Consider the following 15,495-nt stretch of genomic DNA (forward strand, 5'->3'; position numbering starts at 1 on the left):
ACCATTCTGTTTTTATGACTATGGCTTTATGACATAGCTTGCAATGAAGAAGTGTGATGTCTCCTGCTTCATTCTTATTTCTCAGGATTTCTTTGATTATTCAGTGTTTTTTGTGGCTTCATATAAATTTTAGGAGTGTTTTACATCTGTAAAAACTGTCATTGGAATCTTGACAGAAATTATACTAAATCAGTAGATGGCTTTTGGCAGTATTGTTATTTTTTTATTAAAGCTTCTTTTTTTTTTAAAGATTTTATTTATTTATTTGACACAGAGAGGCACAGTGAGAGAGGGAACACAAGCAGGGGGAGTGGGAGAGGGAGAAGCAGGCTTCCCGTGGAGCAGGGAGCCCGATGCGGGCGGGGCTCGATCGCAGGACCCTGGGATCATGACCTGAGCCGAAGGCAGACGCTTAATGACTGAGCCACCCAGGTGCCCCGGCAGGATTGTTATTTTTAAAATATTAATTCTTCTAATCTAGGAACATGGGATACCTTTCCACGATTTGTATCTTCTTTGATTTCTTTCATCACTGTCTTCTTAAATTTATTTCTAAGTATCTTATTGTTTTTGATATTCTTGTAAATGGGATCAATTTCTTTATTTCTTTTTCAGAAAATTTGTTGTTAGTGTATAGAAATGCTACTGATTTTGTATGTTAATTTTGTATCCTGCAAGTTTACTGAATTCATTGATTAGATGTATAGTCTTTTGGTTGAGTCGTTAGGATTTTCTCTATATAAAATCTTGTCATTTGCAAATAAGGATAATTTTACTTCTTCCTTTACAATTCTGATATCTTTTATTTCTTTTTCTTGCCTGACTGCTTTAACTATAAGACCTTCTGGTGCTACGGTGAAGAGAGGTAGTTAAAATGGACATCCTTGTTTTGTTCCTGATCTTAGAGGAAAAGCTTTCAATCTTTCACCATTGTATGATGTTAACTGTGGGCTTGTCATATATGGACTTTATTATGTTGAGATATGTTTCTCCTATGACGAATTTCTTAAGTTTTTTTTTAATTATGAATGGTTGTTGAATTTAGTCAAATTTTTTTCTGTATTTATTGTGACAATTGTATTATTTGTTTCTTTCATTCTATTAATGTAATGTATTACATTGATTGATTTGCATGTGTTGAGCCATTCTTGCATTCCAGGGATAAATTCCCCTGGATCACGAGGAATAATCTTTTTAATGTGCTGTTGAATTCAATTTACTGGTATTTTGTTGAGGATTTTTACATCTATATTCATCAGGATATTGGTCTGTAGTTGTTTGTTTTTGTTTCCCAGTATTGTCCTTTTCTGGTTTTGGTATCAGGATAATACTGACCTTATAAAATGAGTTTGGAAGTATTCCTTCTTCTTCAAATTTCTGGAAGACTTTGAGAAAGATTGGTGTTAATTCTTTAAATTTTTGGTAAAATTCACCTGTGAAGTCATCTGGTCCTGGGCTTTCCTTAATTGGGAGATTTTTTATTACCAATTCAATCTCCTTACTAGTAATTGGTCTATTGACATTTTCTGTTTCTTCCTGATTCAGTTTTATTAAGTAGTTTGTTTTTAAGATTAAAAAAATTTTTTTTTCTAGGTTGTTGTTTGTTAGTATATAATTTTTCATAGAAGCCTCTTATGATCCTTTGAATTTTTATGTTACTGGTTGCAATATCTCCTTTTTCATTTATAATTCTGATGATTTTGGTCCTTTTTTTTTTTTCCTTGGATGGTCTAATGAAGGATTTGCCATTTTTGTTTATTTATTTATTTTTTTCAAAAAACTAAATCTTAGTTTGGTTAATCTTTTCTCTGTTTTTCTGTGTTTCCTTTCTTTTGCTAACTTTGGGCTCCGTGTGCTCTTTCTCTTTTTTCTCCTAGTTCCTTAAGGTATAGAGTTGGGTTGTTTATTTGGATATTTCTTGATTTTTAATGCAGATGTGTAACACTATGAACTTCCATCTTAGAACTGCTTTCATAGCACCCAAGTTCTGATATGTTGTGTTTCCATTTTTATTAAAAATTCTCTAGACATTTTGTCCCCCCCTTAATTTCTTCTTTGATCCATTGTTTGTTTAGAAGTGTTATTTCATTTCCATGTGTTCGTGAATTCTCCAACTTTCATCTTGTTTTGATTTCTAGTTTCATGCCATTGTTCTTAGAGAAGATACTTGATAGGATTTCAATCTTCTTGAATTGCTAAGACCAGTTTTGTGGCCCAACACATAGTTTATCTCAAAAAAAAAAAGTCCCATGTATGCTGGAGAATATATATTCTGCTGTTGTTGGATAAAATGTTCTATATATGTCTGTTCTGTATATGTCCCATTGGCTTACAGTGTTGTTCAAATCCACTGTTTCTTTATTGATTCTCTGTCTGCATGATCTATCTGTTATTGAGACTGGACTAAAGCACCCAACTGTTATTGTATTACTGTTTATTTTTCCTTTTAGCCCTATTAATTTTTGACTTATATATTTAGGTGCTCCAATTTTGAGCACATAAATATTTACAACTGTTATTTCTTCTTTACGTATTGACCTTTTTGTTATTATATAATGATCTTTGTCTCTTTTTTACCATTTTTTCATTTAAAGTCTCTTTTGTCTGATGTAAGTATATAGCTACTCCTGCTTCTTTTTGGTTACCATTTGTTTGAAATATCTTTTCATTCCTTTGCTCTCAGACTATGTGTGTCTTTAAGAACTAAGTGAATCTCTTGTAGGCAGCATATTGTTGGATCTTGGTGTTTTTTTTTTTTTTTTCTTTAATCCATTCAGGCATTCTATGTCCTTAACTGGATAATTGAATAATTTTATATTTAAAGCAATTATTGATAGGTGAGGACTTATTATTGCTATATTAATTGTTTTTTTGGCTGTTTTATAGATCCATTTTTCCTTGTTTCTTACCCTGCTGTCTTTTTTTGTGTTTTGATGTCTGTTAGTATTAGCATGCTTTGATTTATCATGTTCTTTTGTGTAATAATTACAGGATTTTCCCTTGTGTTTACCATGAGGCTAACACAAATGTCTTGAATTTATAACACCTTATTTATACTGATAATAATTTCAATACTGATAATAATTTCAATAAAATTCATACACTATACTTTTACTTCTCACTCATATTTTGGGTTTTTACTGTTACAACTTACATGATTTAAAAAATATTGTATAGCTAATAACAGATTATTATCTTTTGGAGTCATATTTATCTGATTTTTCATGATTTATGATTCCTTACATTGGTATCTGTGTACTTGAGTAATCGAACTCCTCTTCCAGACTTGACAGATTTCTTTTGGCAGAGACAGCTTTTCACCAGTCAGCTAGTAGTTTCTGGGTGTGTCTGCTGGTCATGTCCTTGGGTAGGTGGGTCCTGCTATTATGGTCTATTTTTGGGAGAGGCAACTGTTCAAACTCTGAGGATGGAGATGGGAGAGGGTGCCACTGGCTGCAAATAGTTGGCTAGGACTGCTAGCTTGGTTCCTTACTTACGCAAGGTTGAAGGATGGGCTTCACGGTTGCCTAGATTGTTTTGGTCAGCCTTACTAGGTGATTGGGACTAGGTACTATATTCATAGTAAATGGGGCTATGAATTAGTTTCCCTGCCCTGGCAGGGTGGCTGGATGGGACACAGGACCTGTATGGCTTGTTGTTTGGGGGCCCAAATCAGTCCAGAGTGCTGAACTCCCTGGTCAGGTGAGGCCACTGGTTTTGCTCCATAGAAGAGGAAGCTATGGGCTGTGCTTTCTGTTCAAGTGCTACTGTACCTCGGGCTTTTGAATGGGCTGTGCAGCTTATCATATGCTCTGGTTAGGTTTCCTGGTTGAATAGGCTGAAGGCTGTATTCAGCAATGAGTGGAACTATGAATTAAACTCCCTGCTGGGGTGCAGCGGAAGCAACTGTAAAGCTGGTAAAGCTCTTTGTTGTCTTAACTCAAGCTGACCTGCATTCCAAGTTCCTTGACCAAACAGGGTCATGACTTTGCTCTGCAAATTATTAGCTCTATGCACCTTTCGGCTCAAGTACCAGCATCACAGCTTCCAGGTGGTTTTGGCAGCCCATCTAGTCAGATGGGGCCAGAACACTCTCTACAGTGGGTGAGGCTATATCTCAGCTGTTTTGCCTGGGCAGGAGGGAGCAGAGCCACTCCTTGCTGCTCTCAATTTCCCAAGCAGGCTCTCCAGTCAGAAGGAGACAGGAACTATCCTCAGCCTTGGCTATGAATCATCCCTCTTCCTGTACATAGCGTGGGAACACTCTGCACCTGATACTGACTTTGCTCTACAGATGATCAGCCCTGCTTGCCCATCTCTCAGCTCAAGTGCCACTGGGCCTCACAGCTTCCAGGATTTATCTCTAGCCCTTCTTGTCACATGGGGCAGTTTTCATAGCGGGTGGGGCTATGATTCAGCCCCTTGCCCAGGCGTGGAAAACCAGGTTCTATTGCTAGCAAAACTCCTTAGTTGAGGATCTGAATCATGCAGATCTGCACCCAGCTGAGTTCCTTGGTCGGAGTATGCTCCTAATTTGGTTCTGCAGATAAGCAAAGCAGCTAGTTGGGATTACTACCTGAGCACTGCTAATATGAAATCAGTCTACCAAGAACTTTGTGCTGGTTGTTGCAAGCCCTTTCCCCTTCTCCATCACAGTCAGATTCCCAGTAGTTGAGCCCCACAGATTCCCCTACAATTTCCATGATGTGAGATTAGGGTAGGGGTTCTTGCAAAGCAACACACAATGCTAGGCGGGGGCTGCTGCTTGTCCCTTCAGAGTTCTCTTTCTCACTGGAGGAACCAGAGGCTCAGAGGAGAACTCTCCACATGGTGCCGTGCTGGTTTGGGGGAGGAGCAATGAGGTCAATGTGTAGCCACTTCTCTAACCCTTCTAATGCTGTCTGTCTTGATCTCTGTGGTGCGGGGAGCGTGGGGGGAGGAGGAGGGGCTTCTAGGATTCTCTCAGGGATGTTTTATTCTTGAATAGCTGTTAGTTGTTCTTATGAGGGAGAGTTAAGTCAGGAACAACGTATGTCACCACATCACTCCTGGTCTCCGTTTAAACTAATCTTTCCTATTTTGCTCTTTCACAGCACTGCCTATACCTCTGTTTATCACTTGATTAATTTGGCTTTGGGTATTAATGCCTGCTTGAGATTCTCTCTCCCTCTCTCCCTCTGCCCCTCCCCACCTTTCTCTCCCTCTCTCTAAAAAAAAATTTATTTTTAACCTATCTTCCAATTAAGAGAAAAATGTTTATATGGTTAATCATATTAGTATTTCTCCCCAATATTCATAAATTCCAGTTGCTTCTCATGTGAGCTGGAAAGGTTGGGGTCTGTTTCCCAAGTGTCATTAATAAGGGATATACAATTAAGCAATGAAGAGGAGTTATCAAAGATAACTGAGATGCTCACACAAAAGGTTAAACTACCTAATTTGAATTCTTGTGTAATGAAACTTTGAGAAACAATATTATTGGGACCTTCTATAAGCAAGATACTGGTAGTAGACACTGAATATAAGAAGGTGTCAAGGATTTTGCCCCTTTTTCTCAAGAAGCTAACATTTCTAGGAAGGGAGACTGATACATATAAATAGGCCAATGACAGTGCACTAAAGGTTGTAGTTGCAAAAACTTAAGCTGATGATGAATTGAAGAAAGACTCAAATGCATTCATTAATCATACACATTTCTTAAAGTCTGTAAAAGGTTTGATGAATTGCTGCAGGAATGTAGAGAAAGCAGTGGTGAATCATGCCTGAGCAAGGAAGTCTGGGAAAGTTTCAGTGAACATTGAGTTAAGATTTTCATGGTGTCATGGATTTTATTAAGTCAGGGGTGGATTTTCAGGCAGAAGAAATCTCATCAACAATGGTGCTGTGACATGGATATATCAAGAACAGTAACTAGAGATCTGGTGTAACTGGCAAAGAGCAGAGCTACAGGTGACTTCTGAGCAGATGTGTAGGATGATATGGAAAGGATTATAAAAATATAATTCTGATGCACAGGAATGGATACATTGGTGTTGAGGGAGACAGGAAGCAGGGACAAGTGTTAGATGCAATTGTCCTGGTGTGAAAATATAGGGAATGGAATAGACCAGAAGCAGTGAAAATAGACGGAAGAGGAAATGAGTAACTCTAAGAGGATAAAAATCTTTTTAGTGTTAGCAGCAAATAATTATGATAATTTATACAGCTATAGGAAGCACAGGAGAGGGAAAATTTTTAGGGAGTGGGGATAAAAATGTTCAGTTCGGTGGAAATTGACTTTGAGATGACTGAAAACTTTGAGAAAGTGATTGAAGACATTTATCTGTATGGGCCTGGGCCTTTGTAGAGGTTTGGGGACTGGAGACAGATTTGCAGGCTCCTAATGGAAATGGCCATTGAATTGCTGGTGGTGAATAAGCCCACAAAGGGGAGAGTCTGAAGAGAAGGGAAGGAAAGAAGACATTATCTATGGTCTATATGCACTATGTCAGGCTCTTCATCCACATTATTTAAACAGGGTTAAAATTGGACTCCTAGAGAAAATTAGTATTTACTGGGTGAAATCAACGCAAATAAAGGAGAAACGTGCAGGAGAGAAGAGTCTTTCAAAAGACAGAGTAAGAGAAAATTTCAAAGGGAAAAGTGTCAAATGCTGCAGTAGGATGAAGACCATGTATTTATCCTTTGGGGGGTCATAAACACTTTTCATTTTTATGTGAAAACATAAGCTGACTATTCCCTTTTATATCACAGTTGTTTCTCCAGTCTGGAACCATGAAATAATCTTCAGTGCTAAACAGCCCACGCAGGATTGGAAAAGAACATTTCGTTGATTGCTGCATCCTGTGTCAACTGATTACCTCCTCTTCTATGCAGATTAGCTTCTGGGGATTCCAATTGCTCACAGTAGCAGCTGTCGCCACTGATTCTGCCCCAAGCAGTAGCTGAGCAGGAGTCAAAACATGCTGGGAAGAAGGCAAAGGGACATGGAAACTGTAGGGGAGGCACGATTTTACCTCTACCTTCTTAGGGTTTGCAGCTGAGCCAAAGAATTCAACAGACAGAAGATAGATTAACAGGAGAAAAGCTGACAAATTCATGTGTTACCTGACACAGGTGCCCTCGCAAGCAAATGAGGACCCAAAGGAATGGTGAAACCTAGAGATCTTTATGCTAGGTTTAACAAAGGGAGGAAATTGTGAAAAGGTATAAAATAAGATGAAATTAGTTTAACAAGTTCTGTTTGTACAGAATTCTCTCAGCTTTGACTCGCCCTCAAAGAATGTTCCTTTTCTCTTGGTACAGAGAGGATGTCTTCACATGGGAGTTTTTAATCTCCAGCTTTCAGGAAGAAGAGGGAAATCAGAATGGCCTTCTTGTATCTGCTGATTTTTAAGTGCCTTCAGCTCAAAATATCCTTATGCCAAAGTGGCGTATTTTGGGGTGACATATTCTGCTATCCTTCAAGCTCATTTCTTATTTAGTAGACTCACTGCCTGTTAGATAAATAAGAGTAGAACAGTGGACCTGAAAATCTGAGGGGGGTTTCCTCATGCTCTTCTCTGAAATTCATGATAGTTTATGTTCAGTTAAAGAGGAGAGTTGATAGTCAAGGTATTCTTAATTATTTCATTTAAAATCATATATTTGAGATATTTTAAAATGTAATTGTTGGGTTGCTATATTATAGGTCTTTTCTGTTGGGATGAGGGGTGGGAGGTGAAGGACCATGTAGAGACTCTCCTGCTTGCTCCAAGGAGTGGAGTTGGAGGATGGAGAGGGTTGTAAATCCCATTACATTCCTTTCCCAAGAAACAGACCAGAGACAAATAGAAACAAACACACAAACAAAGAAGTTAACCAGCTTTACAAGCCTGATCTCTTACCTTGTTCTAGAATCAGTAAATGGGGTTTATTATCTTTTGTAAAAAGTTCTTACTGTCCGTTAGAATCCCATGTTTTATTTCTGCCTTTGTTGAGTGGATGATTATCCTTGTTTCAACAGCCATCTTTCTGACCACCAGGGGCTAGCCTCTTCCAGTGTTTCTTGGAAAAGTAAAAGACATGAACCTTGCAAAAGAAATTGTATTTTTCTTTCCTGCTAAGAGTATTTATAAATAGATGCATTGTTTTGGTCTGAATTATCTTGATCTCCCAATAACGTGAAAGTAGACATTATTTATGTTCCCCCCCCAGGCCCTATCAAGTTATTGGTTCTTATTGCTTATAACAATATTCCAGCTCACTTTAATTTAGAATGCTAGGATTCTTAATCCCCAAAGTAACAATTTTCTTTAGGAAGACAAAAAGAGTAAAACGATAAGTCTCCCTATCTAAAAATACAAGTAAAATATAACTATCATTGCCCAGTTTCCCTAGAAGAGAGAGCCTGAGGCAATGATAAAAGTAACAATGCTGCAGTTTCACAGGTGAAACCCAGCCCAGTGCAGCACAGGTGAAGAAAACAGAGTGAAGCAATGAGGGAGGTGAAGCCACAGAATGCTGGCCCACACGGGTGTCCACTTCATGGCCTGCTGCACAGAGACATAGCAGCTTCTTAGCAAGAACATTGCTGGATACAGGGGCTGCTCTGGGGGATGACAAGGAGAAATAGACTATGACTTTGAGCATCCATGGAAGGGAGGCAGGAGAGAGAACTCACTTGCCTCATTGTCTAATTTTTTGCTTCCCCTAAGTCAAAGTTTGGCCATGGTGGAAGTGAACTCCCTCATATTCTGGGATGCATCATTTGGCTCCTTCTATAGAAACTCAGAATATTAAGTCCTCTCTTGTGATGTGGTGTTTCATCAGATTTGAAAGTAGGAGGGGGGCAGAAGTTCTAGCCATGTAGCAGCTTACCTAGATGTGCTCAGTCCAGGGTACAGGGTGTGGCATTCCCAGGGCAAGTGACCGGTTGGCCCCATGAGGACTGAGGAGATCACAACAAACTCTTCAGCATGGCAGCTTCTGAGGTGAGCCAGTGCCAAGGAGGCTGCCATCATTGAGGGAGTCTGAGGAAGTACGTAAGATTTGCATCTCATAAAATAACCTGGATCTTTAAAAAATAAAAATGAAGCAATAGAGAGATGAGTAAGAGAGATTTATCAGGAGTTCTGTCAAATGTAGGTGAACACAAAAAAATTATTATCTTAAGCTACCTTTGAAAAACAGGCATCTTCTCTTAGACTGTCAAGATTTAGTTTTGCTCTCAAGGTTTTGTGCAATGTGACACTTTGTGGTGTTATTTAGATCCTTTTTCCTACATTGGCATTCATTTTGCAAACTCTGCAATTAACATAGTGAAGAATTTTGTGCTTCAAGTAATGCACTGACCACACACTGAGTGAAAAATGATAGCAACACAAAGAGATCCAGTAGAGCTTTCATAGCTCAGTTGCAATTTTTCAGGAAGTCGTGTATATGACTAATGCTTTTGTATTTTTTCTTATTCAAACTAACAATCAGCTTAATTTAGACCCTTGAGAGTCTGTGATGTATTCGTTGAAACCAGATCTAAAATTACTATCATGCTGTTGGTAAGAAAATGTCCTTTAAATAGATGGTGATGTCATAATTCAAGGACTCATTGTTTCAGCTACTCCGTATTAACTAACAGAGTTCAATTATGGAAGAAAGAAAGAAAGAATGCTCACAAAGTAAGATTTTTTCCTGTCCATTTTACTGTTAAAAATGTTGTAGCAAAGTTAATAGATTTGTAATTTACAAACAGTAATTTACTGTTGTAAACTCTAATTTGCAAACAGTATGGAAGTGGAAAATTATTTTTCCTCTTAACTTTGCACCATCAGGATATTCTGGGGGTAGGGAAGCAGACTCCTCTATTAATTCCTTGCTGATTTGTTATAGAAAGAGCAGATCCGTTTCTCCTTCTTGCCCTAATTCACCCCACTGAAGATAAATAGCAAAATAGCATCAAGGACATTGCAAATTATCTACCCCATGGACACAAATTAATGGTAAATTTACTTAAAGGTGGGTTTGCCTAATAAAGTTAATTTTGGTCTCACCTTTGATTAAAAAAAAATGTTCCACTTATTGTGGGCTTTCTATGTTCCAGACACTGTTCTAAGTATTTTTAAAAATAACTTTAATTACTTCCCAACAGGCTAAAGGGGTAAGTAATACTCTCATCCTTATCATATGGAGAGGGAAACTGAGAATCACAGTGCTTATGTAAAATGCCCAGGGTCACACAGGTAGCAAGGGACATGGCAAAACTGGGATCTTTGCAGCTGGGGCTAACCAATTTCCTTGTAGCTAAAAATGATTGTTTTCTTACTTCTAGAACTTTAAATGATATATGGGTGCACGTGTGTGTGTCTGTGTGTGTGTGTGTGATATGAATATGAATGTATATGACTTCTTGTTTCTATTGCTCAATAGCAAATATGGAATCTATTTTCTAGATAGGTCTAATTTTTCTCTGCTTTATCAGAGATTAAATGCAAATCAGGAAAGACATCTGAGATACCCTGAAATTATCCTTTCCTTGACTCTCATAAGCTTTATATCAAATACATTAAGGAATCTACCTCCTTGTCCTTCATAAATGTGCTCAGGTTTATGAAATATGAAAAGTGACAGATTGTTTATTAAGTCATTTAATCACTAACACATCTCCTCTCTTTCTCAAATAGTGAGATATTACTCCAGATGCTAGGGAAGTTAATAAGCTCATAACTAAGTGATTGAGAGGAGTTGTAATACATCTGTAACTGTCTCGTAATGCAAGGTAAATAAGCTAGAATTTATCTCCTGACACTCATAGGGCTGCCAGGAGACAGAAAACTTCTCCATTTCTGCCAGATTTGTTTCATGTAAATTTTTCTGGCCTTTGCCAGAGAATATAAATTTAGGGGGCAAGGTGGTTGAGGGCTTCAAAACACTTTACTCTTGGGATTCTGCCCCCAGAACAGCTCCACGCATGAAATAGGTTAACTCTTCCAATTTAAGATGTAATATGTGTACAAATTTACAGTAATTTCATCTTTGTCTCTTCCCATCAGGCATTCAGAGTCTTTCCCAATGCATATCTAATTTTTAGACCAGCGTGAGGGCATCTAGAATCCAACTTTTGATCCCTGGAGTCATAAAGATATAGTCTCACATTACATCACTTGGTTCAGGTCTAAACTCCTTTTTAAAATTTTTATACCTTTTTTCTGGATCCTTTTTCTCACCTTCAACCTCTAGCTGAGGGTTCAGTCTTTCTGGTTCCTGAAATTTGTATAGTGTACAGTTCTAGGAGCTGCCTAGACTTCTGTATAGCTGTGCCAGGAGCTTAGTTGCTCCCAGTTACCAGCATGGGAAGCCTTGCTCAAAGTGTATTATCATGTTAGATTAACAATACACAGGATTGCAATTCAATTGGGCAGTATCAGAATCAAGCTGATTTTCTCTTTTACATTTTTTGTCACAAGGGTAACTACTGATCTCACTAACACTTAGGAGATTATAAATGTATAGTAGTCCTAGCACGTCCATTCATGGTGACGATTACCTTTCCCAGATTGTAAATTCTAGTTCAGAATAAGAAGTTCAGCTATATTGTATGTCTACAGGAAAATAAGCCATTCTACCAACTTTTATTGAGCAGTTGCTTCATGCCAGGTGCTGTGCTTGTTCTCATACTGCTAATACTTGCAGAAATGCAAATTATTGATTTTGTATGAGATCATTAGTCCTGAAAGGAGGCCCCCAGAGTCTTGAAATTAATCCTTCAGCAAGTAGGAGTGCCAGCCTAAGCCTTGGCTTAGCCACATTGCTGAAATCTTAACCATCCCAAGGGCTTTTGACTTTTTTTTGTTTGTTTTGATACTTAATGTATTTAACTTAAAATATATATTGGAGGCCCCCAGAGTCTTGGAATTAATCCTTCAGCAAGTAGGAGTGCCAGCCTAAGTCTTGGCTTAGCCACATCGCTGAAATCTTAACCATCCCAAGGGCTTTTGACTTTTTTTGTTTGTTTTGATACTTAATGTATTTAACTTAAAATATATATTAAATTATTCCTCTAAATATTTACTATTCTTATATAATTAATAAAAACTAATATTTTACAAAGCTAAATTTCTTAAGAATTTAAACATTGAAAACTTAACCAGTCAAATTCTTCTAGACACATCAATAACATTGAGTCCCACATGCCTACTTCTCCCAAGTGCTTTTAGCGACATAAACTCAGATAAAACAAAAATCATGACAATAGTCACAAAATTTGTCTTCATACATATGCTTAACTTTTACAAAACACTAATACTCTATTCAACTGATTCCTCATACTACATAAATTTATTTTGTGCCAAGTTGGAGTAACAAAATCATTTATTTTTGTGATTTCAAAAGAAATCGATTCAAAAGGAAAAAGAACATTGTTTTGCATTAGTCAAGGTTGCAGCATCAGGACTGGGTCACTGACTGCTTGGTTTGGTTTCCTTGTCTTGGTAACAATTCACTGGTTATGTCAATGGGATTATTTGATCTATGCTTTTGCTTGGAACCTTTGCCAGCTTCTTCCTTCCTGCTATCCATCTAACTACTCCTAGTCCCAGTGTATTTCACCTCAGTTTTCTATGGCTGCATATGTCTTACTGGAATTTTATTAGAGATTTGAGAAGATTTGCATATAAGATTTTTGATATATATATTTGCAGATAACATATTTCATGTATATGTATATATATTTGATAATGGCAGATTTATATGCAGCTGTAAGAAATAATACAGAGTAATACCATGTGCACTTTACCCAGTTTCCCACAATGGTAATACCTTGCAAAGTTATACTTTAACATAACAACCAGGATATTACATTGATACCATTGAGATACAGAACATTTCCATCACAAGGATCTGTCCTGTTGCCCTTTTATAGAGATATCCACTTCCCTCCTGCCCCCTTCCCCTTTTTAAGCCCTGGCAACAACTAATCTGTTCTCTATTTCTATAATTCTGTAATATCAAGAATGTTAATGAAGGTGGTCAAAAGGTATAAACTCCCAGTTAGAAGATAAATAAATCTCAGGGATATAATGTCCCACATGGTGGCTATAGTTACCAATACTGTATTACACATTTTAAAATAGCTAAGAGAGCACATCTTAAATGTTTCCACCACAAAAAAGAAATGGTAATTTTGTGAGGTGATGGAGATGTTAACCAATGCTATTGTGTTAATCATTTCTCAATATATTGAATATAACAAATCAACCTATTGTACCCTTTAAGCTTACCCAATGTTATATGACAATTGTATCTTAATAAAATTGGAAAAAAGATGCTTTTACAAAAGAATAAAGTGCATATTTGTAACATTATTCATAATAATGAACCACTTTTCAATATATATTTGAATAAAAAGAGAATTTTCATTACCAGTTTAGTGAGAAAAATAAAATGCATAATAAAAAACCATTGGAAAATACAGTTATCTGTAATGTTTCCTTCTTTATTTAAAATGTTACTCTCTTTAAAATTATAGGGACTGAATAACCAAGGTCAAATGAATTTCTGCAAAGAAGTGGTTTTTCAAACAATGCTGAATTATATTTATTATGATTACAACAAAGAGTATGATGGTTGCCAGTAAACAGACAGAACTCACCATCCCACATCTTCTGATAGTTAAGCAAGAGATATATTACCTGCCTGAAAGTCCTGAACAGTGACTGTAATGGTATGATCACTGAATGGAGAATCGTTAACACCTGAGCTCTGTCAATAACAATAACAAGCTGTAAGTATGACCTCAGGCAAATCACTTTATTAATCTGTCCATTGGTGGGAAAATTGGATCAGATGACCTCTAAATACCTGCCACTTCAAGCAGAGTTTGTGGTTACATTTTTTACATTATTGTGCACAAAAAATGTAAATTTATTACTCATCCAAATGCAGCAGGAAAGTCAACAGTTAAATTAATTTAGTTAAAAAAAAAATCAATGTGCGATGATATGAAGAAGAAATCTGCTCCAGGTCCTGTCTTTAGATAGGAGAACAATTATTTAAAGTGGATATCTAGATGTAAGGACCTCCAGGATCTTATCTGCTACAGTCCAGTGAAAAATGAGCATTCATAGGATTTACCCAGTATATGGTTCACATCATGTTTGAACATGTGTTTGAACAGATGTTTTGTTTTGTTTTTTGGGGGGGTACCAAATTACTTTATTTGAAGAATGGTACAAATGAAAATTAAGTAGATGTTTTGGTACAACTTATAGAAAAGGTAAAGGTAACCCCAACATGCATGCACTGCCTTGGCGACCAGGGAAGTCACCCTTGTGGCTATGGGAAGACAGCCTAAGGCTTAGCTCTCACTATCACTGTTTCCCAAGGTGTGCTTGTCAAAGAGATACTCTGCCATGCCAGATTCGGTAGCCCCCATCTTGCGCAGGTTGGTTACGTGGTCACCCAATTCTTTGATGGATTTCACCTGCTCATTCAGGTAATGAGTCTCAATGAAGTCACACAAATGGGGGTCACTTTTATCAGTGGCCAGTTTGTGCAGTTCCAGTAGTGACTGATTCACGCTCTTTTCCAAATGTAATGCACACTCCATTGCATTCAGCCCTTCTCCCAATCATCACGGTCTGGTTTCTTGATATCTGAAGGAAGATTCGGCCACCTCGGTTCCGCAGCTTTTGGCGAAGTTCTTCAAAGCCACATCATTGGTAGTAAGTAGTGAGACATGGACAGGTAGACGTAGGAGGCGTAGAGCTCCAGGTTCAGCTGGTGGTTGATGGCGGCCTCCGAGTCCTGGTGGTAGTTCTGGCTCACCTGTGAGGGGGATGCGGTCGTCATGGCAGCGGCTGAGAAAAGGTGGCAGCGAACGGGGGCTGGGGCCTTGGAGCGGTCCGAGGGCGCGGTGAAGAGATGGCGGAGGGCTGGCTCTGAACGGCCGGCCAGGGTGGGGGACAAGCGCCGGGTTCCGTCCAAGCACTGTTGAAGCAGGAAACCGCGGGGACTCTTGGCGGAGACTGTGGCCTGAACAGATGTTTGAACATGTGTCCACTTGTATGCAGATTTTTTTGATAAATATATTGGAAATTTTTTTGGAGATTTGTGACAATCAGAAAAAAACCTTGCAGATGAGCTTCATAGCCTAGAAATACTGAAAAATTTAAGAAAAAAATTAGTATTCTAATAAGAATACAGTATAACATACAAAATATGTGTTAATTGTTTATATTACTGGTAAGGCTGCTGGTCAACAGTAGGCTACTAATGGTTAAGTTTTGGGAATCAAAAGTTACACACAGATTTTCAACTGTATAGGGGGTCTGCGCCCCTAACCCCCATATTTTTCAAGGGTCAACTGTACTGATAGGGTTCAGGACAGACAGCCGTAAAATGTGCCACTTTGACATGTGGATTATTTCAAGCTGAAATCAATCAAGGCCCAAAAGATTCAGGAAGAACTTTTACCTCCCCCCCCACTTCCCTCCCCCCTCCCCTCCCCCTGCCTGAAAGGCC

The 15,495-nt window shown here is 38.0% G+C and overlaps 1 pseudogene; it reads right to left on the reverse strand.

The window, feature by feature from the left end:
• Positions 1-14,314: 14,314 nt before the first annotated feature.
• LOC114204624 (ferritin heavy chain pseudogene) lies at positions 14,315-14,823 on the reverse strand (annotated as a pseudogene).
• Between the last annotated feature and the right edge of the window lie 672 nt (positions 14,824-15,495).

This window comes from Eumetopias jubatus, unplaced genomic scaffold (genome assembly GCF_037043125.1).
Source record: "Eumetopias jubatus isolate StellerSeaLion01/CBP00866 unplaced genomic scaffold, mEumJub1_p1.0 scaffold_6, whole genome shotgun sequence".
In the NCBI taxonomy this organism is placed as follows: Eukaryota; Metazoa; Chordata; class Mammalia; order Carnivora; family Otariidae; genus Eumetopias; species Eumetopias jubatus.